The sequence below is a fragment of the Lonchura striata genome, unplaced genomic scaffold (genome assembly GCF_046129695.1).
Source record: "Lonchura striata isolate bLonStr1 unplaced genomic scaffold, bLonStr1.mat Scaffold_123, whole genome shotgun sequence".
Taxonomy (NCBI): domain Eukaryota; kingdom Metazoa; phylum Chordata; class Aves; order Passeriformes; family Estrildidae; genus Lonchura; species Lonchura striata.
The window spans coordinates 270,794-298,531 of NW_027461088.1; the positions used below are offsets into that span (position 1 = coordinate 270,794).

The 27,738-nt window shown below is 51.8% G+C and overlaps 1 protein-coding gene and 1 pseudogene across 1 annotated transcript in view; one reads left to right on the forward strand and one right to left on the reverse strand.

Annotated features, from left to right (window-relative positions):
• LOC110484679 (uncharacterized) overlaps window positions 1-27,738 on the forward strand; it is a 351,442-nt gene that overhangs the window by 155,833 nt on the left and 167,871 nt on the right. The window lies entirely within an intron of this gene.
• Window positions 742-24,493, reverse strand: LOC144248432 (class II histocompatibility antigen, B-L beta chain-like; annotated as a pseudogene).

Below are 27,738 nucleotides of genomic sequence, written 5' to 3' on the forward strand. Positions count from 1 at the left end.
CCTGACTGAGCAGAAACTGTGGGAGACACAGACACAGTTTAAATCTCCCAGGGCAAGAAGTGACCAGAAAAAATGGTGTGAGTCTTTGTGATAAGATAAATGTTCCCACGTTACTGGATGTCACGAAGAATATGTAACCAATGGGAAATTGCTACCAAAAACAGAGCCCTCTATAAGCACCATACAAGTAAATCCCTGTATAAACACCTGGTACACTCAATAAAATTGGCTGTGCTCTAAACTGGGATGTCCCCGTCTCTCCATGGTGGGTAACCCTGTTGTGGGTGATCCCCGTTGGGTGGGGGAAGGTGCTGGAGGGATTTCTTTCCCTTCTCCTGGTGCTGCCGTGGTTTGGTTGGTAATAAATTCCCTCCCTGTGCCCAGGCCGGGTCTGTTGTCCCCGTGCCGGTGCTCGGGGCGGGATCTCTCCCGTTCCTTCTCTGCACTGCCGGGCCTCTCCTCAGCCAATGAGAGAACGCGGTGGAGAAGAGTCAGCCAATCAGCGAGAGCGGCGCTGATGACTCACCAGTTGCCGGGCAGACCCGCAGCAGGCAGTGTTCCCCACCTGGACCCGCCCTCCCTGCCCAGGGCCGGCCCCGCCGTGGGGTCCCCCCAAGTCCCTCCCCAGTGCCCCCAGGAACTGGGCTGGGTTTAACTGGGAAGCTTTACTGGGAACACTGGGAGCAGGCGGGCAGGGGCAGAGTGACAGCAGGGCTGGGGGACACTCGACCCCCCCCAAAATCAGCGTGGGGATGGAGCGGTGGTCCTGGCCGGGCCCGAGGTCACAGGGAGCGGCTGCGGCCGCCAGCGGCTCAGGAGCTCTGTGGGCAGAGAAAAGGGGGTGACACCGGGCTGGGGACCCCGGCGAGCACCCACACTCTGGGGGAGGGGGGACACGACTCACGGGACCCCCCAGACTCTCTTGCGCAGGTAGAACCCGATCCCCAGTGCCAGGAAGACAAAACCCAACTCGGGAGTCTCCAGTTCCTGTCAGCATCTTGCTGCGGCAGCATCCACCAGCATCTGGGTGGTCCACAGGGGTCAGGATCTCCCAAAAACTCTCACAGACACCCAGGCCCCTCCAAGCACCCTCCTCATCGCTCCCAACCCACTCAGGATCCCCTGAAACCTCCCTCTTGATCCCTTCCTGACCTCCCCAGGACCCACCAAAGCCCCTCCTGTCCCTCTCAGGATCCCACAGCCTCCTTCCAGTTGCCCCCACTGCCCCAGGACCCCTAAATCCTCTCCCAGTCTCTTCCCAGTGCCCACCAGGACCCCCAGAACCCCATCCCACCCTCCCCAGTATCCTTCAAACCCCTTCTTAGCCCTTCCAAACCTACAACCTCCTCTCCCAGTTGAAACCAGGATCTCTCCAACTCCCTCCCAGTTGCTCCCAGCACATCCCAGTGGTTCTCCCAGCACCCCGAATTCCTCCCCTGTACCACAGTTCCAGCTCAGGGAGTGCTCCAGGCTAACGTGCTCCACCTGGCAGGTGGAGGTGAGCTCGCCCGGGTTGGGGTTTCCAGCAGCACCAGGAGCTGGTGGGTCCAGTCCCCGTTGGGGACCACGTCGGTGGCCACCAAGGAGAGCTCCTGCTGGCCCTGGAACCACCTCAGCTGGACGTGGGCAGGGTAGAAATCCACCAGGGAGCAGAGCAGGCGGCCGGGGCCGGGCTGGGAGCTTGAGGGCACCAGCGAGATGGACACGCTGGGGGTCACTGGGAGAGAGCGGGGACACACTGGGATCAGCTGGGGGGAACTGGGAGAGAGAGGGGAGGGGTGGCGTGACCTTGGGGCAGACTGGGAATGGACTGGGAGGGACTGGGAAGGATTGGGGTGTCACTCAGAGAGATGGGAGGGAATGGGGGGCACTGGGAAGGAACTGGGAATGAAGCGCGCGGCACTGGGAGGCCGAGTCCAGTGCGGGGCACGCGGCGCTGCGGGTCTGCCTAGCAACTGATGAGTCATCAGAGACTCGCGCGCTGATTGGCTGAGGGGCGGCAGCGCCACGCCAGGCTGAGATGGACAGCCGGGAGGCACTGGGAGAGACTGGGATGGACTGGGAGAGCCACGGGGGTCAGTAATTAGTTGGTTGGTCCGTCTTTGGGATGCTGCAGGCGAGGCTACAATTCTGGATGGCATTGAAGCGAGACATTTGGGATCCCTGTCACATGATTCCTGTCATTGATCAAGGAATGATGAGGGGGGCTCACCCTCACAGCCTCTGGGCACGGGTTCTGGAAAGTGTAGCACAAAGATACCTGTGTGCAGATGATCTTTATGTGCAGCAGACCCAGTGGAAGACTATAGAACATGGGATCCAACGTCTGAGAGAAATGGCAGTGGCAGAGATTATCTTCTCAGATGAAATAACTAGAAATCCAGGCTTGGCACCATGTACATCTGTGATGTGGCGAAAACTTGTACGGCTTGGGCCACATGAATACGCTTCTGCTTTAGCAATAATGAAACGGGAGGAGAGGGATGAGACCGTGCTCGACATGGCAAGGAAACTCCGAGCATATGCAGATGCTGTACATGGCCCAACCCATGCCAGAATTGCAGCAGTGGAAACATGTCTGCAGAAATTAGAAGATAAGATAGAGGAGAATCATAAGAGACTCAGGGAGGAGATTAAGGAGGACCTTTTCCAAATCTCAGCAGTACAGATCAGAGGTTCTGGTATCCAACATAGACGTTCCTCAGATGGTGAGAGAAGGTACACCCCAAGAGCTGAGCTGTGGTTCTTCCTGTGTGACTGCAGAGAAAACATGAGGAGATGGGACAGAAAATCTGCGGCTGCTCTGGCACAACGGGTGCATGAATTGAAGGAAGGCAAGACTCAGAGAGGAAGTGACACCAAAAGGAGAGCAGCTCCAGTTGCCCGTAGCCAAACTGCCAGGCATGATGATGATGATGACACGTCCGATCCCCTTGAAGGAACCTCTAAGACATACGCCCAAGGTAAGAAGGATAACCAGGCTTAGAGGGGCCCTGCCTCTAGCCAGGTAGAGGCGAGGGAAAACCGTGTTTTCTGGACTGTGTGGATTTGCTGGCCTGGCACATCGGAGCCACAAAGATATAAGGCTTTGGTCGATACTGGTGCACAATGCACATTAATTCCATCAAGACACGTAGGGGCAGAATCTGTCTCTATCGCCAGTGTGACAGGGGGATCACAAGACTTTACCTTGGTGGAAGCTGATGTAAGTCTGGCAGGAAAGGAGTGGAAGAAACACCCTATTGTGACTGGCCAGAGGCCCCATGTATTTTGGGCATAGATTATCTTTGAAGGGGGTATTTTAAAGACCCAAAGGGACTCAGGTGGGCATTTGGGAGAGCAGCTGTAGCGACAGAGGGCATCCAGAAATTGAACACCTTGCCTGGACTGTCTGAGAATCCAACTACAGTAGGACTTTTGAAGGGAGAAGAACAAAAGGTACCAATTGCCACTTCAACAGTGCATCGTTGACAGTACAGAACAACTTGAGATGCTGTGGTTCCCATCCATAAGATGATCCGAGACCTGGAGAGCCAAGGGGTGCTCAGCAAAACCCACTCACCCTTCAACAGCCCCATCTGGCCTGTGCGCAAATCTGACAAAGAATGGAGATTGACTGTGGACTATCGTGGCTTAAATGAAGTGACTCCACCACTGAGCGCTGCTGTGCCGGACATGCTGGAACTCCAGTACGAGCTGGAGTCCAAGGCAGCAAAGTGGTATGCCACCATTGATATTGCTAATGCGTTTTTCTCCATTCCTCTGGCAGCAGAATGCAGGCCTCAGTTCGCTTTCACCTGGAGGGGCGTGCAGTACACCTGGAACCGACTGCCCCAGGGGTGGAAACACAGCCCCACCATCTGCCATGGACTGATCCAGACTGCACTAGAAAAGGGTGAGGCTCCAGAACACCTGCAATAGATTGATGACATCATTGTGTAGGGGGAACACAGCAGCAGAAGTGTTTGAGAAAGGTGAGAAAATCATCCGAATCCTCCTGGAAGCTGGTTTTGCCATCAAGAAGAGTAAAGTGAAGGGACCTGCTTGAGAGATCCAGTTCCTGGGAGTGAAGTGGCAAGATGGATGGGGTCAGATTCCTACAGATGTCATCAACAAGATCACAGCTATGTCCCCACCAACCAACAAGAAGGAGACACAAGCTTTCTTAGGTGCCATAGGTTTCTGGAGGATGCACATTCCCGAGTATAGCCAGATTGTGAGCCCTCTCTACCTGGTTACCTGCAAGAAGAATGATTTCCACTGGGGCCCTGAGCAGCAACAAGCCTTCACCCAGATCAAGCAGGAGATCGCTCATGCTGTAGCCCTTGGCCCAGTCAGAACGGGACCAGAGGTCAAGAATGTGCTCTACTCTGCAGCCAGGAACCATGGGTTGTCCTGGAGCCTTTGGCAGAAAGTGCCTGGGGAGACTCGAGGCCGACCACTGGGATTTTGGAGTTGGAACTACAGAGGGTCTGAAGCCAACTACACCCCAACAGAGAAGGAAATCTTGGCTGCCTATGAAGGAGTCCAGGCCACCTCAGAGGTGATTAGCACGGAAGCACAACTCCTCCTGGCACCCGGACTGCCGGTGCTGGGGTGGATGTTCAAAGCAAAGGTTCCCTCCACCCACCATGCCACCAGAGCTCCATGGAGCAAGTGGATTGCTCTCATCATGCAGCGTGCCCATATTGGTAAACTGAATCGCCCTGGGATTTTGGAAATAATTACAAATTGGCCCGAAGGTGAAAGTTTTGGTGTCACAGATGAAGAAGAAGAACCAGTGACACAGGCTGAAGAAGCTCTACCATACAACCAACTGCCAGCAGAGGAACCACATTAGGCTCTATTCACTGACAGTTCTTGTCGCATCGTAGGGATGAATCGGAAGTGGAAAGCAGCTGTATGGAGTCCCACACAATGGGTTGCAGAGGCCACTGAAGAAGAAGGTGGATCAAGCCAGCTTGCTGAACTCAAAGCCGTTCAACTGGCCCTAGACATTGCAGAAAGGGAGAAGTGGCCAAAGCTCTACCTCTACACTGATTCATGGATGGTAGACAATGCTCTATGAGGGTGGCTGGAGAGGTGGAAAGAGGCTAACTGGCAGTGTAGAGGAAAACCTATTTGGGCTACTGAAGAGAGGAAAGATATCGCTACCCGGGTAGAGAAGCTACCTGTGAAGGTTCGCCATGTAGATGCCCATGTCCCCAGAAGTAGAGCTAATGAAGAGCAGCAAAACAATCAGCAGGTAGATCAGACTGCAAAGTTGGGGTATCAAAGATAGACCTCGATTGGGAACACAAGGGGGAGTTGTTCCTAGCACGATGTGCCCGTGATGCCTCAGGCCATCAGGGCAGAGATGCCACCTACAAGTGGGCATGAGACCGAGGGGTGGATCTAGCCATGGACAGTGTTCCATCACCATCATGTGATCCATGACTGTGAGACCTGTGCTGCCATCACAGGCCAAGCGGGTGAAGCCCCTCTGGTATGGTGGGCGGGGGTCCAAGTACAAGTATGGGGAGGCCTGGCAGATTGACTACATCACACTGCCCCAGACACGCCAAGGCAAGCGCTACGTGCTGACCATGGTAGAAGCCACCACTGGATGGTTGGAAACCGACCCTGTGTCTCATGCTACAGCCCGTAACACCATCCTGGGCCTTGAAAAGCAGGTCCTTTGGAGGCATGGTACCCCTGAGAGGATTGAGTCAGACCATGGGACTCGTTTCAAGAACAGCCTTATCAACACCTGGGCTAGGGAACATGGCATTGAGTGGGTGTACCACATCCCCTACCATGCACCAGCTGCAGGCAAAGTGGAGAGGTACAATGGACTGTTAAAAATCACCTTAAAAGCATTGGGTGGGGGATCTTTCAAAGATTGGGAGCAGCATTTAACAAAGGCCACCTGGTTAGTTAACAGCCGAGGTTCCACCAATCGAGCAGGTCCTGCCCAGTCTGAGCCCCTGAATATAGTAGATGGAGATAAAGTCCCAGTGGCACATGCCAGAGGTTAGTTAGGGAAATCAGTGTGGATCAATTCTGCCTCAAGTAAGAAAAACCCATTTGTGGGATTGTCTTTGCTCAGGGACCAGGTTGTACATGGTGGATAATGCAGAGAGATGGAGCAACACGATGTGTACCTCAGGGAGATCTGATTGTGGGGTGAGACTCATGTGCAAATATCACTGTTTGCTGGGTGTTACTGCCAGTGTCTGTACATGAAAACACACAGACATGAGACAGAAAGAAATGTGTAACTGTTGAAGGTTTGAGTAAGTGAGATGGAAGGAAATGTGTATGAGTAAGTGAAAGATGGAAGTTTTAACTTGATTAAATTTTTACATGATGTTGACAGTATGGAGATAAGGGGTGGAATGTCCTAGGGTGACGTTATGGTGATTGTATCCCCAATCCTGTGTTCTCTTTATGTTTGATATTATGTTCTGTGCTTTCAGAACTGACTCAGAAAGTGAAGGTTTGTTTTGTCTTGTTACCAGCCAGCTCACCTCCCCCCATGATCTGTTCTCTAGAAGAGGCTGGTGCTGGCTGGCTTGGTTTTGCTTTGCTTGCTGGCTTTCCTTTGCTTGCTTTGCTTGCTTGCTTCTGCTTTTGCCTTTACTTTTGCATGTTAGTTAGTTTAGCTAAGCAGTCCAATTTTTTTCCCTGGACTGTTTTTTTTCCTTTCCCTTTCCTGAATATCACTCCAACTTGCTCTGGACTGGGACCCTCTAAACACCGAGGAGCACCGGGAGCCTGCGCTCTGTGATCTGCAGCAGCCATCCCGTGCCCAGAGCAATCCCCAGCGCCCAGACCCGGGCGACCACCCCCAGGAGAGACTTTCTGGATTTGTCATCTCTTCAGAGTGGTGAAAGAGTTTTGTTGTCATCTGATGTTGTTCATCTTTTTAGTGCTGGGAAGGGTTTTGTTTGTTAAATAAACAGGTTCTTTTCAATTTCTGTCCGAGAAAATTCTTCCCGGACCAGGTGGGTGGGGATGGGCTGTAGGGGTTTGTTTTCTGCGGGCTCCTTTCAGAGATTTTATCTAAAATTTGCCCTAAACTAGAACAAGTATTTTTCTGCAAAACTTGTGGCTTGAGAGAGTGGAAAAAAAACCTGTTGTAATCATATTTTGGTTCCAATTACTTTGTGTTGGTATGGAGCAATTACTGGTTATATTGTTTGAATTCATAGTGTCTCTTGGGGTGAAGGCTTGCATGTGTCTCTGGTCCCTAGGGTTTTTTGAGATCTTAATCCCTCTATGGTCCCTATGTTTATTTTTTTATCCAGGAATAGCTCCAGTATTGTCCCTAATACGTAGTTTTTGGAGTAGAAGAGCACTGACCAGAATACCCATCAGGCTGGGCTTGGGTGTCATGGCTTGCAGGGAGTTTATGAAGGTGCTGAAGTCTGTTCCAGGAATGCATGGATCATGGTCATGATTGTGCAGCCAGTTTGTTAGAGGAGTAGCAAGGGATGAGGCTTTTAAACCTTTGCTTTCCTTCTTCTCCTCTGAATCTCTTAGCTCCCTATTAGAGAATGTTCCGTTTCCCCTGACTGTTAAAGAGACCATCTTCCTGGGGTTTAATCTGGTAACTTTCTCTATACAGTCTGCAGTCTCTTTAGAATGAGGGCTGAGATTTCTAGAGGGGCTGAAGAGACGCCTGACCCAGGAGTAGACCCAGGTGTGAGAAATCCCGAGTGGTGTGGGAAATGGGGGAGATGGGAATTGGCACATAGAGGGTTTTCCCACATTCAAATTGATTTTACTGATTTGCCTAAAGTAGGAAGGTATAAACACTTATTGGTGATAATAGATCACTTGACTCACTTTGTAGAGACATTCCTTACCTCCAGGGCAACTACACAAACAGTAGTAAAAATACTATTAGAAGAGATAATCCCCCGCTATGAACTAGCAGAAGTAATAGACTCAGACAGAGGGCCACACTTTGCCTCCAAAATAATTAAAGAAGTAGTTACAATGCTAGGAACAAAGTGGCAATATCATACTCCCTGGCATCCACAAAGCTTGGGTAAAGTGGAAAGTGTAAATGGGAAAATTAAGAAACAACTAACTAAATCGATGTATAAAACACAGTTATCTTGGGTAAAATGTTTACCTTTAGCCTTGTTAAATATAAGAACTCAGCCCAGAACTGATATTGGAATTTCTCCATTTGAAATGCTTTATGGGATGCCTTATGACATGGATTCTCCTATAGATCACCTGAAATGAGTAATCAACAAATTAACCAATATGTCAAGCAACTTATGAAAGCTTGGGAAGGGCTTAGAAGAGCTGAGTTACTAGTGCAAAAACCTCCTTTAGACCTAGCAATCCATAATATAAATCCAGGTGATAAGGTGTTAATAAAAACCTGGAAAGAAACCTCACTGACCCCAAACTGGGAAGCCCCCTATGTTGTTTTACTCACTACAGAAACTGCAGTCAGAACCGCCGAGGAGGGGTGGACCCATGCGAGCCAAATAAAGGGAGCAATTCCTGCTGCTGCCGAAGAGCCCTGGAGAAAAACCAGCCAGCCCGGGGACCTTAAGGTCACATTTAAATGGACTGAATGGACTCAGTAAGAATTGTACCAACCAGCTGGTAGAGTGAGATATTGGACTATGGATATCCCATAACTAATGATTTTAGAGTATATTGTACAAATAAGGATTGTAATTGTTACCCTTTTGTATGCTCTATTTGTAAAATTTGCCAGGAACGGTGGTGGGTCCATAGTTACAGAGGCACTCCTCCTAGGGGTATTTGTAAAGGTGTTATCAGTTAGAAAGAGAACTGACAGAGCCAGTCCTAAGGATTGGAAAAGAGAATGGGACCATACAAAGAGAATCCCAAGAGTGGTGGGAAGTGTTTACTAAGGGGGCCAGACCTGAAAATTGTTGTTTCCACTCCAATGAACCAATTCCCCCAGTTGTTCAAATTATCAAAGGGAATTGCCGGAAAACTTTACCTGGGATTCAGTGTGACTCACCACAAGTGAAGGATAAAAACTGGAAATCATTCAAAAAGAGGCAGCAAAAACAGAGTTTGGGTCCTCTTGAAGAATATCCTTGCTCCGAGAAGATGGTGCGCCTCGTGGCTTGGAGCAACCGAGTCGGCGAGCGAGGCAGAGGGATAAGAAGCGATGGAGGAAAGAGCCCTCAGACTGGGACAATTCAAAGTATTTCAAGAACTGCCTCAAGGATACTGATCTCCCAAGGGTAAAGGTGAGCCCGGCAATAACATGTCAAAACAAACACTGGGAATGGGGAGATAATGATAATCAAACCCTGGGGCAGTTTGGTCTCCACCCTTGCTGGCAAATTCTGTGCATATTAGTTATATCTTGTACCTGGCCTGGTCAAGGGGACTATGCACACCAGCCATTTAATTGGACTCTGACCAAAACAGACCAAGGGAAGTTGTTAAGCATAATGCCACCACTGTAACTCCTGTGTTTTTTTTGTTACTAATGAGGACTTGGTAAACTCTGTGTGGAGATGGAGTAAACCTGATCTCCGGGCTACCTATTGGTGTCCTAGTTCCAATCCTGGGGGGGGGATATTGAAATTATCCTGGGGAATATCTGTGAGTATTAGGGCTGTGAAGACATAGCAACCGCCTAGTCTGTCACCCATCCAGATAAATTTTTAAAGGTCTCATGGTACCCTGAGAGGTGCAAAATTCTGGAGTATGGCACTCAAGGAGAAATTCTGTATAAGGGAGATTGCAGGTCCCGTAATATTGTTGTTACTAAGTTTAACTTTAAAACTTGCATTCTTAATAAATACATAGACATTGTAAAAGGAAGATTAGAGGCAGCTCATCTAACACTTATTAGAGATAGGTAGGAAACATTGCCCAGAGATTCAAAAGTAGATGAAATCCTGGTCTTAAGCTACCAAAAGTTAAAGTGTTTTAATGAACAAATTGGTCAAGAGAAAAAGGAGGGATTGTAATAAATAAAAAGGTCTTTGTTCATCAAAATGAGCATTGAAGGAGATAAGAATCTCAACAGAGTAGGGAATCTCAAGATGTGGGAGGAGAAGGAGAATGGGGGAAAACAGCAAGTATTCTGCTTAAGAATTGTGCAGATGCAACTAGCATAGAAGACTGTGTAGCTAATTATATACAAGTTAACTTTTAGGCCAAGGAAAATGTGCAAGGAAGATGAGGAGCCTTCATCCTTATGACCACCAAGGGCAGAAAAAAGACCCCCTAGCAACCAATTGCACCGGCGAAGAGTACATCGGGAGAAAATACGTCAACCAGAAAAAAAAAAGGGACTATAAAAACAAAAAGGTCAAAGGGGGAAGGTGCGCCGTGGCAGAACAGAGACTCCCCGGCCACCCAGTGCTGTTCTTTTGCTTAATACCACTTGCTTAATAAATTCATGTTAATTGATTTATCTATAATTAGCCTCCCCAATTGAATTTGTCCATAACAAGCCTGACTAAAGAAATGAAAAAAAAAAAATTAAAGTTGGTATATTATTCAACACACATGTGCAGAGCAAGCCCCCGGCTGCTGAGTCTCAGGAGAAGGCTGAGGGAAATGCACCCAATACGTCCCCTCTGCGACTCACTCGGCATCTGGTGAAGAAGTTTGGATGCCTGCAGGGGTTGCTTGTCTCCTCTGGGTGTGCTCTTCCTTCCCTCTGGGAGGGCCTTAATGGAAATTAGTTCCATTTCTCCTGCAGACCAGAGTGGCAGGGAGTCACTGCAGGCTGGTGATACTCTGATACAAGGAAACGGGTGCATACAAACCAGGCTGTGAAAAGCCAGTGTCCATAAGGGAGCCAGAGGAGCCCTGCATCTTTATTTGAATAAAGGGAGAGAGTCCATGGGGACATCTGCTGCTGGGGTTTTCTCTCTCAAAGTTTTGGAGGACACAGCCTCCTTTTAAACTCCTGGCCACATGCTGCCCTCTTCCTTTCCCCACTGGCTGGGGTACCAGGCCAGGGGACTGCAGGGACCTTTGTACCGTCTTTTCCTTTTGCAAGGTATTAGTTCTGGTCTCCATCCAAACTGTAATAGATAGATAATGAGATGATTGGCTCTTGCAATTAAGGGATGAATATTGTGTGTATCTTAAGAGAAGCTTTATTGATGTAGAGTTGTGTTTTTGTGATTTGTTGTTTAGATGTTCTGTGTTCTCCCCACAGTCCCCTTCCCCTCCACTCCCTATTGTTCCCACCTGGAACAGGTGGGCTTTCTAGGACAGGTAGAAAGAAGGCATGTGTGATATTCGCATATCCTTTGAACAGTGAGAGACACAGACTTTCCCAGGAAAATCCTGGGAAAGGCTGTGAGAAAGCTCAGAGAAAGAAAAACAATTATCTTCATTTGCTGCATCTGTTGTTTGGCACATGTGGAATGGAGATTGTTTACCAAAGAGGGATTTCTTCATTGGACTCTGGTGATGGTGTTTTGATTTCATTTGACCAACTGGAGCCACTCTGTGTTGGACTGTCTCTAAGGGTCATGGATTTATCTTCAGTATAGCAGTAGTATAGTTTTTAGTATAGTGTAATATAGGACAGCTTAATAAATCTTTTGTTCAGCCTTCTGCAAACATGAAGTCAATGCACGTCATTCCCTGAGGTGGAGGTCCACCACAATAGGTGTCGACATATACCCCTTGCATGGGAGAGTTAGGAATGGAAACGCTTGTTGCTGGGGGGATGCGATGTGACAACACCTGACCTTCAAATGCAGCTGCAAGAAATAAATTCCACCAATAAAGGGCAAAGAAGGGTTGACTGACAGACTCTGGGAGGGGCCAGGGGTGTCTGATGCATCAGACACCCTCCAGGTATGTGAAAGGTGAAGCATCAATCTTGAAGATGAGGCAGCCACCTGGCAGGCAGCCATGAGGCAGGGGGCCTTCCCAGGCCTGTTCTTCCTTATTAGTCCTTCTCTTATGTTTTTGTAAATGTTTAATAAACATTTTAAAGTTTTTAAATTTGTAGGGAGCTTGGCAGAAGAATAGTTAAATAGCAAGGGACATGAAACTGTAAAATTAGTCAAAGTATGAAGGGCTACGCGACCAATTAGGAGCTTGGCTTTCACAATATGCATGAGCTAATTAGCGAGTATATATAAACTGTGTAATCTGTCACAATAAACTGAGACTTGATGATCATGATATCTTAAGTCTTGTCTCCCGTGGCACCTCGCCAACATAAATTGAGCAGTTGTTTCTCACAAAACCCAGTCCTAAGGTGGGATGGTTGTGTGTCGTGGCTTGACACAGGAAAAGAATTTTCTTGGAAGGAAGAGGTCAGTCCAGTCAGGGGTCAGGTTTGGATACTGACATTTGGGGTGACCAATTGAAGGTGGACACGCCTCTGAGAACACAGAGGGGTTAAAAGCAGAACTCCCAGGAAAACTTGCTCTCTTTGGTTCCGGTCATTGCAGAGTGCAAACCTCCCCTGCCCAGCCATGAGCTGGGTGGGGAAGGGGAAGCCATGTGGCCTGCAGAGGTAGGCCAGGGGGTGAAGGGTCTGGAATTGAGCTGGGCCAGTTCCTGCGGATGGAAGGGTGGAGAACGTCTGAGATGTCTTTGTTCCCCCCCGCCCAGCCTAGAGAAAAAGACATAGAGAGCCTGCAGACACCCAGGAGTTTGCGGGCAGAGGAGAAGGAGGAGGAGGGGGGAAGATGCCCAGCATGGGAGACAGCACAGCGTCCTGAGCTAGAGATTTTAGCCATCTGGGGAGTCTGGGAATTTTAACCCTTTCCTGTGAAATGAAGGCTTTGTGAAATATTGCTCCTCCTCAATTTGAAGAAAAAGAGAGACAGCCAGGGACCTCAGTTATTAGGGAAAGAAGGTTGGGGGAGATGATGGAGTGGCTGTTGGCTGCAGTTTTTTTGTCAGCTATAGACTGAACCAATCCTTCCTCCAAGAGAGACTGCATTTTAGGGGGATGCAATGGTGAGCCAAGAAACTCCACCAGCAACTACCAGTTCAAGGATGAACAGAGGAAAGCAGAGGAGGGTGTGAGGATGCCCTCTGTCTTCAGAGAAGAAGAGAAGGTGATCTCTGTTCTTGGACCCCCAGCCTCAGGGGAAAATGGGGGGAACTGTAGTCCCAAAATGAGACACTGGACTGTTGTTCCTGTTGGTCCTTGGCAAAGCATCCTTAAAGGGGCCCTATAAGCAGTCTCTGTCCATGCACAGTGGTGAGAGCACTGTGACATGGAGAGGAGAGTGTCAGACTGGCTCGGTGTGTTTGGGTGGTGCCATGTGTGGCATGGAAACACAAGAGGTGGCAGCTGTGTTTCCTGGGGGTCTATGGTGCTAGGGGGACTCCCCTCTCCCCCAATGGACTCAGTATTGATTTTCTTGAAGGGTGAAGACTTGATTAAGGGTCCAATCGTGTCTCGCTGTGGTTTGTTGGAGGTGGGTGGTGGGAGGAGGAATGTTTTGAAAGATTTTCATTTCAAATTTTGTGTGTGTTTTTTTTCCTCCCTTTTTTTTCCTTTTATAGTAGTAGTAGTAGTAGTGTAATAAAGTTTTCCCCTTGTTATTAAGTTTGGCCTGCTTTGCTCTGTTCTCGATCGAATTTCACAGCATTCAATTGATAGGTTACATTTTCATGGGGGCGCTGGCATTGTGCCAGTGTCAAACCATGACATCGTGTTACTCCTGACAGGAATGGGCTGTTCTGCAGCCTGTGCTTTTCCGTACCCTGCTTTGCTCTTCAGGTGGCAGATGCCTTGGGCAGGTTACTCCAGACACACGAGAGTGCCAGGGTAGGCCCAATCCCTAAAGCTCTCACAGAGCTGTGCTTCACTCCAAATTAGGTAATCATGAAACGGATTTTAAAGACTGTAGCACATCTGCAGATTCAAGGGATAGTAAAGCCAGTGCTGCACTCTGAGAAGTAAGTCCACAGTCTGAGTCGTTGATGACATTGAACTAATTTGCAGCTCATTGTGATGATGATGCTGATAGTATCATAGAACATTTCCTTTTTTTTTCCTCCCCCAAATAAAATGGTGCCATTCAGCTTCTGGAGAAAAGAACTCTCAAAGGTGCAGTTTGGCAGTCATGGAGGCAGAGGTGGGGGAGAGACAGATATGCCCTGGAGGGATTCTCTGGAGGGCTCCAGCATTTAAACAAGCTACTTGGATACATAGACTCGGACATTTTCAATACTATATGGCTGCATTACATGGTTTTCCAAGCCTTACGCTGGCCAGAAAGCTTTTAAAGCCCATGGGAGTTTAGCCTCCATGAGAAAGGCAGTATCAGTTCCTGTGCCAGGTGAGACATAGCGTTCAAAAGCTCAGCTTGTGTCTAGAGAAGCCACCAGCCTAATGTAAGCACGGCCAGAAAGCTTCTCCAGTCCTGCTGAGTGGGTGTGGCAGAGCTGCTGTGTTTTACAGCAGCTCCATGGCAGAGCAGCAGCTGCAGGAGAGGCCTCAGGACAGCCCTGGGGGGAGCGGGGCGGATGGAAGCTGAGCAAAGCCCCTGCTCTATGACACAGGCAGAAGCAAACAAAGATGGTGACTTGTAGAGATTCCTGCTGTGCTCAAAGTTTGCCTCTGAAGACTGAGAGGTGAGCTTGTCCGGAATCCCAGAAAACATCAGGGAAAAGGTTTTAGGTTAGTTGTTGTGATTAGGCACAATGTCCAGTGAGAAAAGAGCCTCTAAAGCAGGCTGTGAGTCATAGGGTGTCTTAGTTTTTAGTAGAGCATAGATTACCAATTAAATACAATTTTAATTTTTATTCTAGAAGTGTAAAAATATTCTAAGTTTTTCTGAATTCTAAAACTACTTTGAAAAATATAGAACTGTTGTGGGAAAAGGGACAAAATATTTGGAGAATTATCTATGAAAAATATTCATAAATCTTGCAAAATGAAAAATAAATGCAGTAGCTGCTGGTCTCAGGAGCCCAAAGCCCAGCTGCTGCCTGCCCAGCACTGGCTGTGCCCAGACAAGCAGCTCCACCAGTGCTTGTGGTAGCAGCCAGGGACCAGAGCTGAAGCACAAAGATGCTGGTGGAGTCAGGCCCTGCCCTGGCAGGAGGGCTGCACCTCCTGTCCTGGCTGGACACAAGGGCCAGCACCTTTGGGGACAGAGGGTTCTGTTATAGGTGGCAGCAGCATGTCCCCAGCAGTAAGTGGGTGATGCAGCTCTGGAAGGGCTGTTGGAAACTGGCTTGGGGACGGCTGATGACAGGCACAGGTCACCGTGACTGAAGTCTTTGTCTGGTCTTGTGAAGCTGCAGAGGCGCTGCTGTGGAGAGAGCAGTGGCTGAGGCCCCAGCTGCCAGTGGCACACAGGGACCCTCGTGCACAGCAGGGCCCAGAGCTGGCAAGGCTCCCCAGCACGGCTGGAGCGGCTGGCACACCTTGGCCCAGCTGCACAGCTGCCCCTCGAGGCCCCGGCGAGCAGGGGACGGCTCTGGGCAGCTCCCTGGCCAGGAGCAGCCCCCAAGCGCCTCTGCCTTTCAGGGGCCATCTCGTCCCCGCTCTTTCTCCTGCCCACCTTGCTGTGCCTCTGCCCTGTGCCCCTGGGGCTGCTCTTGGCCAGGCAGACTCAGGGGGAGCCAGCACTGGCTGCAGCCCCAGCGGCCCCCCAGGACAAGGCCCAGCAATGGAGAGGCTAAGGAAAGCACTGGGCAGCAGCAGAACCCTCAGCAGAGTGCTTTGGACAGCCATGGACTGCCCACAGCTCCACTGCAGCTCACTGTAAATGTTTCCCATCTACATTAGACTTTTAAAATAAACTGTTTGAGGGAAAGATGATGAAAACACTCACCGTTTTCTCTTCCAGTAACACCAGATTCCAACACAGGACAACATGAAGATAAGCTCCAAAAAAAGCAGACCTGCAATTAACTGTAGCACACAGTGTGTTTCCCAATAGCAACCACTTCTGAGGCTGTTCTGGGCATCGGGAACAGGTGTTGTGGGGCCGGCTGCATCTGTGGGAGCAATGGGGAGCGTGAGCCCGCGCTGTGCTGCACTGCTGAGCTGGCAGCACGGTGGATACGGCCAGGACGTTCTCTGTTTGCCCAGAGCTGGGGCCTGCAGGCACCTTGCCGCCCCTTGGCACAGGCTGTGCCTCCCAACACAGCCCAGCAGGCCGGGAGGAGAGCCCGGGGCCAGCGCAGCTGCTTGGGCCGTGGCTGCTTGGAGGGACAGGGGCCAAACCCATCCCTGAGCAGCCCCTGCCAGCCCTGGCCCTCCCTGCCCTGGGACAGCTCCCCCAGCCCCAGGGGACAGAGCCAGGCCCTGTCAGGACCCAGTGCAGCCCCTGCCCAGCCGGGAGCCAGGGCTGGCTCTGGCCCTGGGCTCGCAGCAGGGCTCCTGCTCGGGGCTGCTCCTGTGCCTGGGGCCTCTCGGCACTCAGGGCGGCTGCGGGAGCAGCTGCAGCGGGAGGGACGTTGGTGCAGAGTCCCGATTCCCCGGGGCTGCCAACGAGCTCCAGAGGCCTGGAAGCCCAGGCGCCTCCAGCTTTGGCTGCTGCCGGGCCATGCAAGGGCAGGGCCTGGGGGAAGAGCTGCTGCCACACAGCCCCGCCGAGGGCTGAGCCCGGCTGAGCCCAGCACAGCAATCACCTCCTGCGCCTGTGCCCGTGCCTGGCATCGCCTTCCTTCCTTCAGGAAATGCTGCCTTCCATAGAGCATCTCTGTCCATCCCTTGAGAAAGGAAGAGGCACAGGTGAATCAGATGGAACCATTACACATCAGGGGGCTGGAAACTTCCGGAGGCAATCCTTGTCAAAGACATGGATAAGGATCAGGAAAAGGCCCAGGCTCTTGGGGCTGTGACAGGGCTCTGTCTTTTCCAAACCACCACCCCTCCTGATCTTCTGGGGACTGGGAAATTGGAGGGGACATCAGGGTGTGTATGGCCCGTGGTGAAATTTGGGCTCCCTGTCAGCTGGTGCCAAATGCCTTCCTGCAGAGGCTGGGGAGAAGCTGCAGCCAGGCCAGCCTGGGAAACAGCCCTGCAGGGCATGAGAGCAGCAGTGGGGCAGTGAGGCTGCCATGGATCCCTTCCCGCTGTGCCGGCCACAGCCTGTCCAGATGTGCAGGGAAAGCCCCCGGCTGCTGAGTCCCAGGGGAAGGCTGAGGAAATGCACCCACCTTGTCCTGCCTGCAGAATTTCCTTCAGCATTTGCTGCATGTTTTTGGCTGGCTCATGGGGATTCTTGCGTCCTGTAGCTTTGTTCTTTCCTGTTGGAGGACCTTAGAGCAAAACAATGCCATTTCCCAGGAAGGGATCCCACAAAACCCATGCTCAGCCTGTGGGATCAGCAGGGATACACTACTCACCCCTGCGATAGGAGCTGGGCTTGTGAGCAACATCCACCAAAGGAGCTGGGAAAGTCCTCCCTGCAGCCACACCTGTAACTCAACAGCCACAGAAGCTTCTGCCATCTCTGCAGATCTGCACGGGCAGCACTGAGCCGCAGGAGCGGTGAGAGGATGGCCCAGAGTGAGGGCACACACGTGCGTGATTCTGTCCTGGCACCTGCAGCGATGCCCCCCTGGCCGAGCTCTGGGCTCTGAGCTGGCAGCTCTCACAGAGGGAAAGGCCTTGACCTACCCTCAGCATCTCCTGGAGGCTCAATCCTGAACGTAGGTTGGGAAGCCAGATCACTTTTGCTAGCAGAGTTATCTGCAAAGAAAGGCAGGACAGAACATCTCCTGTGACACTGTAGGAGATCCTCAGGTTGCAGCCAAGGCTCAGCCCCAGGGTCCAGCCCTGGGCTCGGCCCCTTCCCTCTCTGCTCTTCTCTGTGGCTGCACAGAGCACACAGAAGGACACTCTGGCATTGCACACAGGAAGAAAACTGACAGCTAAATGCTCCTTCCTCCCACTGACAGTGATCCTGTGGGATCACTCAGGGTTTGAGAAGGGAGCAGGCTGATTTTCCTAAATCCATCTAAATTGAGATGGTCTTAAGGGAAAGGGCAAATGTATGAGCTTTTGCCACCTTGTTGCTGCCTATTCTGTCAGAAAAGGTACATCAAGAATTTACCTCCGGCATTTCCCAAGAGTCTCAAGCCGTAATCCAGCAGGCCTTCCAGATAATCAATGGTCTGTTCCCAATCTAGAAGGGAGCAAAGATCAGAACCATTTCCATGGTGTGCTGGGATCCCCTTCTGCCTCAGGGGGTTGGGGAAGGTCATGGGAGCCTGATGTGAAAGGAGAAGGCCGATGTTGCACAGGGGCCTGGGGAGCTCTGGGCTGGCTCCAGTCAATCCCCATCCCACTTTGCAGGCCCTGTGCAACATCCCTGGAGAGGAAATGGAGCAGCACGGGGCCCATGGGGATTCTTTCACTTGCACAAAGGAAACTCTCTTTAATCCCTGGGGAAAACTGCAGCAGGCAGTGCTGCAAATATCCCTTCCTAACTCCCTCCCTCCCTCCCTCCTGTCCTACCAACTGCCCATCGTCCTTCTGCTGGAACAGCTCCCCTGCCACAATGGGAGATAGCAGAGCTTTTACAGGACACCCTGGAGCCTTGCTCTCCCCCTCTGCCCTTTCCCCACCAGGTTTTGGGACGTGTCTCCCATGGAGGGACCCCAGCAGGACTGCTCAGTACCCAAGTACCCTCAGCATAATAATTGCTCTGGGCTGTGCCGGCCCTGTCTGAGCTGTGCCCGCACTGCCAAGCAGCAGAGAGGGCAGCTCAAGGCTCAGCAGGGCGCAGGCCCAGAGGCACAGCAATTACCTCCTGTGACTGTGCCTGGCATTGCCTCCCTTCCTGCAGCAGAGACTGCCAATGAGCCACTGCTTCCTCTGGGAAATGCCTCCTTCAGACCAGCTTCTACATCCACTTCTGGAGAAAAGAAAAGGCACAGGCGGGGCTGTTCCGCATAGTGGAGGTGGCATCTTCAGGAGGCAATACTTGTCAAAGGCAAGCATGGTTAAGGATCAGGAAATCCCTATAAAATTTCTGGGTAGGCTACGATCCACTCCCTCTTCCAAACTGCCACCTCTCCTAATCTGCCTTGAGACTTGGAAATTGCAGAAGATCTCAGGGTGGGCATGGGCTGTGGCGGAATTTGGGCACCCTGTCAGCTGGTGCCAAATGCCTTCCTGCAGAGGCTGGGGAGAAGCTGCAGCCAGGCCAGGCTGGGAAACAGCCCTGCAGGCCGTGAGAGCAGCAGCAGGGCAGCGAGGCTGCCATGGATCCCTTCCCGCTGTGCCGGGCACGGCCTGCCCAGACGTGCAGGGAAAGGCCCCAGCTGCTGAGTCCCAGGGGAAGGCTGAGGAGATGCACCCACCTTGTCCTGCCTGCAGAATTTCCTTCAGCATTTGCTGTATGTTTTTGGATGGCTCATGGGGTTTCTTGCGTCCTGTAGCTTTGTTCTTTCCTGTTGGAGGACCTTAGAGCAAAACAATGCCACTTGCCAGGAATGGATCCCACAAAATCTGTTCTCAGCCTGTGGGGTCAGCAGGGACACACTACTCACCCCTGCGGTGGGAGCCAGGCTTGCAGGCAGTAACCAGCAAAGGAGATGGAGAAGTTCTCCCTGCAGCCACACCTGTAACTCAACAGCCACAGAAGCTTCTGTCATCTCTGCAGATCTGCACGGGCAGCACTGAGCCGCAGGAGCAGTGAGGGGATGGCCCAGGGCGAGGGCACACACGTGCGTGATTCTGTCCTGGCACCTGCAGCGATGCCCCCCTGGCCAAGCTTTGGGCTCTGAGCTGGCAGCTCTCCCAGAGGGATAGGACTTGACCTACCCTCAGCATCTCCCAGAGGCTCAGTGATGGGGATGGGTTGGGAAGCTGCACCATCTTCACCAACAGGGTTATCTGCAAAGAAAGGCAGGACAGAACATCTCCTGTGATGACACTGTAGGAGATCCTCAGGCTGCACCCAAGGCTCAGCCCCGGGGCACAGCCCTGGGCCCGGCCCCTTCCCTCTCTGGTCTTCTCTGTGGCTGCACAGAGCACACGGAAGGACACTCTGGCATTGCACATGGGAGGAAGATGGACAGCTAAATTCTCCTTCCTCCCACTGACAGTGACCCTGTGGGATGACTCAGGGCTCCAGAAAGGGAGCAGTGCAAGGTTTTCAGAATCCTTCAACCCTGACTTAACCTTAATGAAAATGGAAGATGAGTGACTCCTTGCCACACTGATACTGATTATGCTGTCAGGAAAAAGGGAAATGCAGAACTTACCTCCAGCATTCTCCAAGATATTTAAAGTGTCATTCACTAGCACTTGCAAATCATTCAAGTCGCGATCCAAATCTAGAGGGAAGCAGAGACCAGACCCATTTCCATTGTGCTGGGATCCCCTTTTGCCTCCGGGAACTGGGCACTGCAAGGGGATCAATAAGGCTGTGGAAGCCAGGTGGCAATGGGCAAGGCCAAAGATGCACAGGGGCCTGGGGAGCTCTGGGCTGGCTCCTGGTCACTCTCCACACTCTTTCCCTGCCCTGTGTAACATCCCTGGAGAGGAAAGAGGGGCTGCCCAGGGCCCACGGTGGCTCTCTCCCTTTCACAGAGGAAAGCCTCCCGAAAGCCCATGGGAAAACCATCCCCAGCGCTTCCCGGGGAGCAGGGAGCTCTGTCCCGGGAAAGGGGAGCCAGGTGCCGGCTCACCTATTCCCCCCGCTTTTAGCGGAGCAGCCTGGGCAGCCCTGGCAGGCAGGGCCACGGCCAGGAGGAGCAGGAGGAGGAGGCGCAGAGCAAGGGCCATGGTGCCTTGCCCTGTGCCAGTCCCGCCGCTCTCGCTGCCACCACTGTCCTGACACCGCTGTCCCAATGTCAGCACCGCTGCTGCCACCGCCGCTGCTGCCGCAGCAGTTGTGCTCCAGGACTGCCTGCTCGGGCCTTGTGGTGCTGTGCAGCCACGGGGCTCTGGGACCTCTGTGACCTCAGAGCCTGCTGTGACCTCAGCCTGCTGTGACCCAGAGCCCGCTGTGACCTCGGCCTGCTGTGACCCAGAGCCCTCTGTGACCTCAGCCTGCTGTGACCCAGAGCCCTCTGTGACCTCAGCCTGCTGTGACCCCAGAGCCTGCTGTGAGCTCATGGCCTTAGCGGTACCCCCAGAGTGTACCCCTTTAGTACAAATGGAGTGCCCTGACTGTATATGTTTTGCTTCATCCAAGGGCCATCTCTCAGAGAAACCTTCAGGGACACAGGGTCTTGTCTGGGTGGAGGCAGCATCTGCAGAGCAACAAGCTGGTATTGCACCTGTGACAGCGACATCAGGCATGGGCATGGAGATGGGAAATGTCAGGCAGATATGTCCCTGACTGAGTTGTTTGGCCGTTCTTGGAGTTCTTTGCCCCATTCAGAGAGGCAGCTGCTGAGAGAGGAGGTAGCTGAGGTCCCACTTCCAGCTGGGACACTGTCCTGGGGTAACTTTATGATGCTTGTATGCCCATTTGTCAGTTCAGCCCAGGAATTAGTTTTGCACATTTAGGACTGGTTCCAAGAGCGAAGGGGCAGAGGGTGAGTAGAAGTGTGGAGTTTGTTGTCAGAAACTGCACTTGCTCCCCCACATCCTTGTGTGGGACTCAGATTCAGTCAAGGAGAGAAACGAGTTTCTAGCCTGGCAGAAGCCTGGGAAAGTTCTGGAGAAGAATGTAAATAATTCTTTATCTCTCTTGTTTTTCACATTGTTTATAGTTAAATTCTATCACTGTGCGTCAAGCACTTTCCACCAATGCTGTGCCTTGTTTTCACTTCAGAACCAATGAAGTTGGTCCTCACGAAGCTCTGTAAAAAAGAGCAGTGTATTTTGAATAAATCAGAGTTTTACTCTCACAGCCTTCTGAGTCAGAGTCCCTTCATTGTCGTGCTGCCTCGACAGCAACATCCTTCTCCTGGACTGTGCTGTCAGTGGACAGACAAGACAGCAAGATAGAGCTCTCCTTTACTTTTTAGCTAGTATTTAGCTAACTGAGGCAGGGACTTTCTCTGGACTGTGGTTTTCATTTTTCCTTGGAACTATTTAAACCTGCTCTGGACTGAACACCCAGAAGAGCCCCAGCAGCTCACACCTGTGGCCCACCAAGCTGGGCCTGGGCTGCGGCATTTCCAGGGCCAGAGGGACTGATAACAGAATGAGTTTGCAGAGGTACTGCCCACAGAGGGGACTTTCTGACTTTATCATTTCTTCTAAGCGGTGAGAGGTTTTATTGTGTAATAATGTTGGTTTGTTTTTTTTTGTTTGTTTGTTTGTGGTGTTTTTTTTGTTTTTTTTTCTTTTTTTTTTCTGATGGTGAATACTTTGCCTGTTAAATATATAGAGGTTTGTTCCACTTTTCTCCAAAAAAATCTTTTTTCCCAAACTAGCTGGAGGCAGGACTTCTGTTTTCTAGGGAACCCCTTTCGAGGTCATCTACCAAATTTGCCCTAAACCAAGATAAAAAGAGGAGACCTACCTGCACAGCAAGAGATTCCCACTGTGCTCAAAGTTTGCCTCTGAAGACTAAGAGGTAAACTTGTCAGAAATCCTGGAAAAAATCAGGGAATAGGTTTTACATTAGTTGTTGTGGCTAGGTACAAATTTGCAGTGGGAAAAGAGCCTCTCCAGCAGACTAGGCACCCTGGGATGTCTTAGTTCTCCCCAGAGTAAAGATTACCAATTAAATGCAATTGCACTTTTTATTCTAGAAGTGTAAAAATGCTCTAAGTTTTTCTAAATTTTAAATCTACTTTGAAAAATCCTAAACTATGGAAGTGGAAAAAGGGATTTTCTTTCTAAAATAAAAAATATAAAGGTTTAAAAAAACTTGTAATTTCTAAAAATGAAAACCAAAGGCAAAACGTGGTGTCTCAGGAGCCCAAAGCCCAGCTGCTGCCTGCCCAGCACTGGCTGTGCCCAGACAAGCAGCTCCGCCAGTGCTGGTGGTAGCACCCAGGGGCCAGAGCTGAAGCCCAAAGATGCTGCTGGAGTCAGAGCATACACTGGCAGGAGGGCTGCACCTCCTGTCCTGGCTGGACACCAGGGTCAGCACCTTTGGGGACAGAAGGTTCTGTTATGGATGGTGGCAGCATGTCCCCAGCAATAAGTGGGTAATGCAGCCGTGGTAGGGACAACAGATACTAGCATGGAGATGCAAGATGACAGGTCCAATTCTCCCAGACTGAGGAGTTTGGCCAGCCTTGTGAAGCTGCAGAGGTGCTGCTGTGTAGAGAGGAGTGGCTGAGGCCCCCAGTTGCCGGTGGCACACAGGGACCCTCGTGCACAGCAGGGCCCAGAGCTGGCAAGGCTCCCCAGCACGGCTGGAGCGGCTGGCACACTTTGGCCCAGCTGCACAGCTGCCCCTCGAGGCCCCGGCGAGCAGGGGACGGCTCTGGGCAGCTCCCTGGCCAGGAGCGGGCCCCAGAGCACCTCTGCCTTTCAGGGGCCATCTCGTCCCCGCTCTTTCTCCTGCCCACCTTGCTGTGCCTCTGCCCTGTGCCCCTGGGGCTGCTCCTGGCCAGGCAGCCTCAGGGGGAGCCAGCACTGGCTGCAGCCCCAGCGGCCCCCCAGGACAAGGCCCAGCAATGAAGAGGCCAAGGAAAGCACTGGGCAGCAGCAGAACCCTCAGCAGAGTTCTTTGGACAGCCATGGACTGCCCACAGCTCCACTGGATACTCACTGGAAATGTTTCCCATCTACATTAGACTTTTAAAAGAAACTGTTTGAGGGAAAGATGATGAAAGCACTCACCGTTTTCTCTTCCAGTAACAGCAGATTCCAACACAGGGCAATATAAGTAATAAGCTCCAAAAAAAGAAGACCTGCAATTAACTGTAGCACACAGTGTGTTTCCCAATAGCAACCACTTCTGAGGCTGTTCTGGGCATCGGGAACAGGTGTTGTGGGGCCGGCTGCATCTGTGGGAGCAATGGGGAGCGTGAGCCCGCGCTGTGCTGCACTGCTGAGCTGGCAGCACGGTGCATACGGCCAGGACGTTCTCTGTTTGCCCAGAGCTGGGGCCTGCAGGCACCTTGCCGCCCCTTGGCACAGGCTGTGCCTCCCAACACAGCCCAGCAGGCCGGGAGGAGAGCCCGGGGCCAGCGCAGCTGCTTGGGCCGTGGCTGCTTGGAGGGACAGGGGCCAAACCCATCCCTGAGCAGCCCCTGCCAGCCCTGGCCCTCCCTGCCCTGTGACAGCTCCCCCAGCCCCAGGGGACAGAGCCAGGCCCTCAGAAATTGATAGATTGAAAAGATTTGATCAGAGTACATGTCTGTCTGGTTCCTTGGCAGTGTTTTCAGATCTTCAGACCATCCAAGTGAGTTTGTAAAATCTTTCAGTAATTCTCTCCCCTTTAGTTTCATATTCTAGTTGAAACATGATCAGCACCTGGTGTTTTGTTATTTATTGCATGTATTTTGATTGCCTCTAAAATCTCTTGAAATTCTTCCACAAAAGGCTCAACTTCTTAGGGAACAACCATTTATTGTTTGACGATTTCCATTTGTGTTCTTTCTCAGACTTACTCAGGTATACTTGATATGTCTGTAAAATCACCTCCGATTCCTGGCGTGTGTATCCTGCTCCCATTCTCCAGCACACCGGGTAACCCTGAGAGGAGGTGTTTGCACTGTCTGTCCTGGCAGGAGGGCTGTGCTGACTTCTATGGATCTCACAGCAGCGCAGAAAGGAAAAGTGGAGCAGTGCAGCAATGCTGCTGAGTCAGCCCCTGATGTTTTAGTGACTCCTTCCTACCCCTGAGGCGGGGACTCCTCAGAGCACACACTGACTGCATTGGCTGCCTCCCAGCTCAGCCTCCTCTGGCCAAAAGAAATGCTAACCCATTGCTGCAATGCATGACTTACAATTCAAGGGAGCACACAATTCACTTGGTAATTTTACCATATAATGGGAACTGTAGATTTGCTCATCAATGTCCCCTGCCTTACTCTGTTCTTAAAACCGCCAGGTATGCACTGAAAGATGTGATGGATGTTTACTTGCAATACTTCACTGTCATGTTTCATCAATAAGCTTTAAGGTCCCAACTGCACCTTGCTGACCTTATGAAAATAAGTCTAAGAAGTATTTGCTACTGGAAAATTATTGTTCTCACATTGAATACTCATCACCACCGTTGCTGATGAGAGAAAGGAAATAAATTCTGAGATTGCACACTCTGCTTTTAAAGCTAGGAAGTATTAGGATACAGACATTTCCTCACCTCATTCACAACACAGGATGCAAAATACTCATTATCTACCTCTTATTTACTCAGTTTGAATTGTACGAACTGTAAACACATTGTACTCTTTGGTCATGGGCAATTTTATACATTCCTCCCTAATATCCCAGCCTTTACTGAACTTATCTTCCTAACATGTCTACAAAGAAAGCTTCCAACTTCACTGAGAGAAATAGTAAAGAAGATAAGCAACCCTCAGTATTTTGGGGAGCGATTTAAAGTGCAAGAGCTTGATTTGCCAACACCTTTAATATCGCACATCTTTCTAGGCCCAGCTCCTATTAACTTAAATTTCAGCTGCATAGTTCAGCTCTTCTCTAAATCAGACCATACAATTTCATGATAGTTAATCAGAAAATGAGTAATACACGCACAGAAGCTGCAGGGAGAACTGAACTGTCCAGCAGCACACATTCCTCTGGGATAGAAAGTGGAACAGCATTGCTGAGGTACTGATAAATAAAACACGAGCTGAATAAATAGTGCAAAATGTGCTCCTATGTAAAGAGAACGTCCTGTATAAGTTTACATGCTTAGAATAAATGAGAACTGGCTAACTTCGGAAATACCACCTAAATTAAAGCTGGGTAAACTTTTAGCTCATGTCCCTGGCTGGACAGCAAACTGATCTTCTGAGTAGGATTTAAGGATCTTTCAAGGATCTCCAACGTGCATGTGACCTTCCTGAAATCCATTCTCATCATGCATACGTGTACCACGCTTCTGTCATAGGTAAGGACAAGCAGATCCTTCACACATGGAACATCACTCATACAAGGAAAGGCTGGGACAATTGGGTTTGTTCAGCCTGGAGAAGCTTTGGGGTGACTTAATTGTGGCCTTCCAGAACCTTAAGGAATTGACAAAAAAGATGGGGAGAGGCTATTTGCAAGGGCCTGGGGTTACAAGAAAAGGGAGAGTGGCTTCAAACTGAAAGAGAGGGGTTTGAGATTAGATGTTAAGAAGAAATTCCTCCCTGTGAGGGTGGAGAGGCCCTGGCACAGGTGCCCAGAGCAGCTGTGGCTGCCCCTGGATCCCTGGCAGTGCCCAAGGCCAGGCTGGACAGGGCTTGGAGCAGCCTGGGACTCTGGAAGGTGCCCAGGGCGGGGGCGGGAGTCGGTGATTTCAGGCCCCTTCTGACGGGAACCATTCTGAGATGCTGTGGTAATGAATGAACAGTTTCTCAGCGTAGCTGCTAGCACCAGTGTGTCCGGGGAACATGAAGGGGGCCAGGAAGGCCAATGGCACCTGGCCAGCAGGACCAGGGCAGTGACTGTCCCTCCGCGCTGGGCTCAGCTGAAGCCACGCTTCGAGCCCTGTGCTCAGCTTTGAAACCACGACATAACAGACATTGAGGCGCTGGAGCCTGGCCGGGGAAGGGGAAGGCTCTGGAGCACGACTCCTACGAGACACTTGGGGTCAGGCCCGGAGAAAAGGACGTTTTTCAAACAGCCGGCGCCCGGTCGTGGGCACCGCGTGAGTTCCCCCGAGGGAGGGCGGCGCAACCCAGGGGGCGGAGGGCGGGGGAGACCGTGCCAGCCCCCGAGCCACCCTGCCCGGCCCCCGAGCCACCCTGCCCGGCCCCCAACCATCCTGCCCGGCCCAGCCCCGCCCGGCCCCGCCGCTCCCGCCGCTCTTTCGCGCCCTGCCCGGCTCCACCGGCGGCAGCATGGCTCCCCCCGCGCCCGGGGCGCTGCCTCTCCTCCTCCTCCTCCTGCACCTCGCCGCCTCCTCCAAGCTCAGCACCCCCAAGGTGCTGCTCCCTTTCAGTCGCGGCGCCCGCGTCAACTTCACGCTGGAGGCCAGCGAGGGTTGCCACCGCTGGTGAGTGCGGGTGCCGCCGCCCTTGTCCGTTCTCCCCCGCCGGCACCTGCGGCGGCTCCCAGCCCGCGGCGGGGCCTGACGGCTCCCAGGCAGCCGGGCCCTCTCCCACCGCTCCCACCTCGCTGCCGGCGGGTTTGGGCAGCCCAGCAGTGCGGGAGCAGGCATGGAGATCACCCCGAAGGGGAAAGGGTGTTTGTTGTCTGCAGCGGGGGTTCAACCCGCTGGAGGGGGGCAGTGTCTGCAGGCCGGGCCCTGAGCAGGAGGTCCCTGCTTGTAAAGGAAGCTTCCCGCCATGGCTCCGTGCGCGACATGTGCCTCTCACCGCTGTGCACCCACCCACACACCCACACGTATTCACCTGCCTCTCTCTGTACCTCACACACCCAGCTGCTGCTCTCTGTACCCCACACACACACTGCCCCTGCTGCTCCAGGTACCGTGCCCACTGTGCCTCCACACCCGCACTGCTCACCCTGCCGCCCCGCACTCCCGCAGTGCCACCACACACATGGCCACAGTCCCAGGTGTGCGGGGACAGCGCCCAAAGTGCTGCTGCTGTGGAAATACCCCTTCCCTTGCTGTGCTTAGTCATGAAATACCCCTTCTCTTGCTGTGCTTAGTCATGAAATACCCCTTCTCTTGCTGTGCTTGGTAATGAAATACCCCTTCTCTTGCTGTGCTCAGTCATGAAGGTCCTGACAGCTTTGAGCTCAGGCTGTGGACATAAAAAAGTCATAGCTACGTCGGGAGCCTCTCACCACTGCTG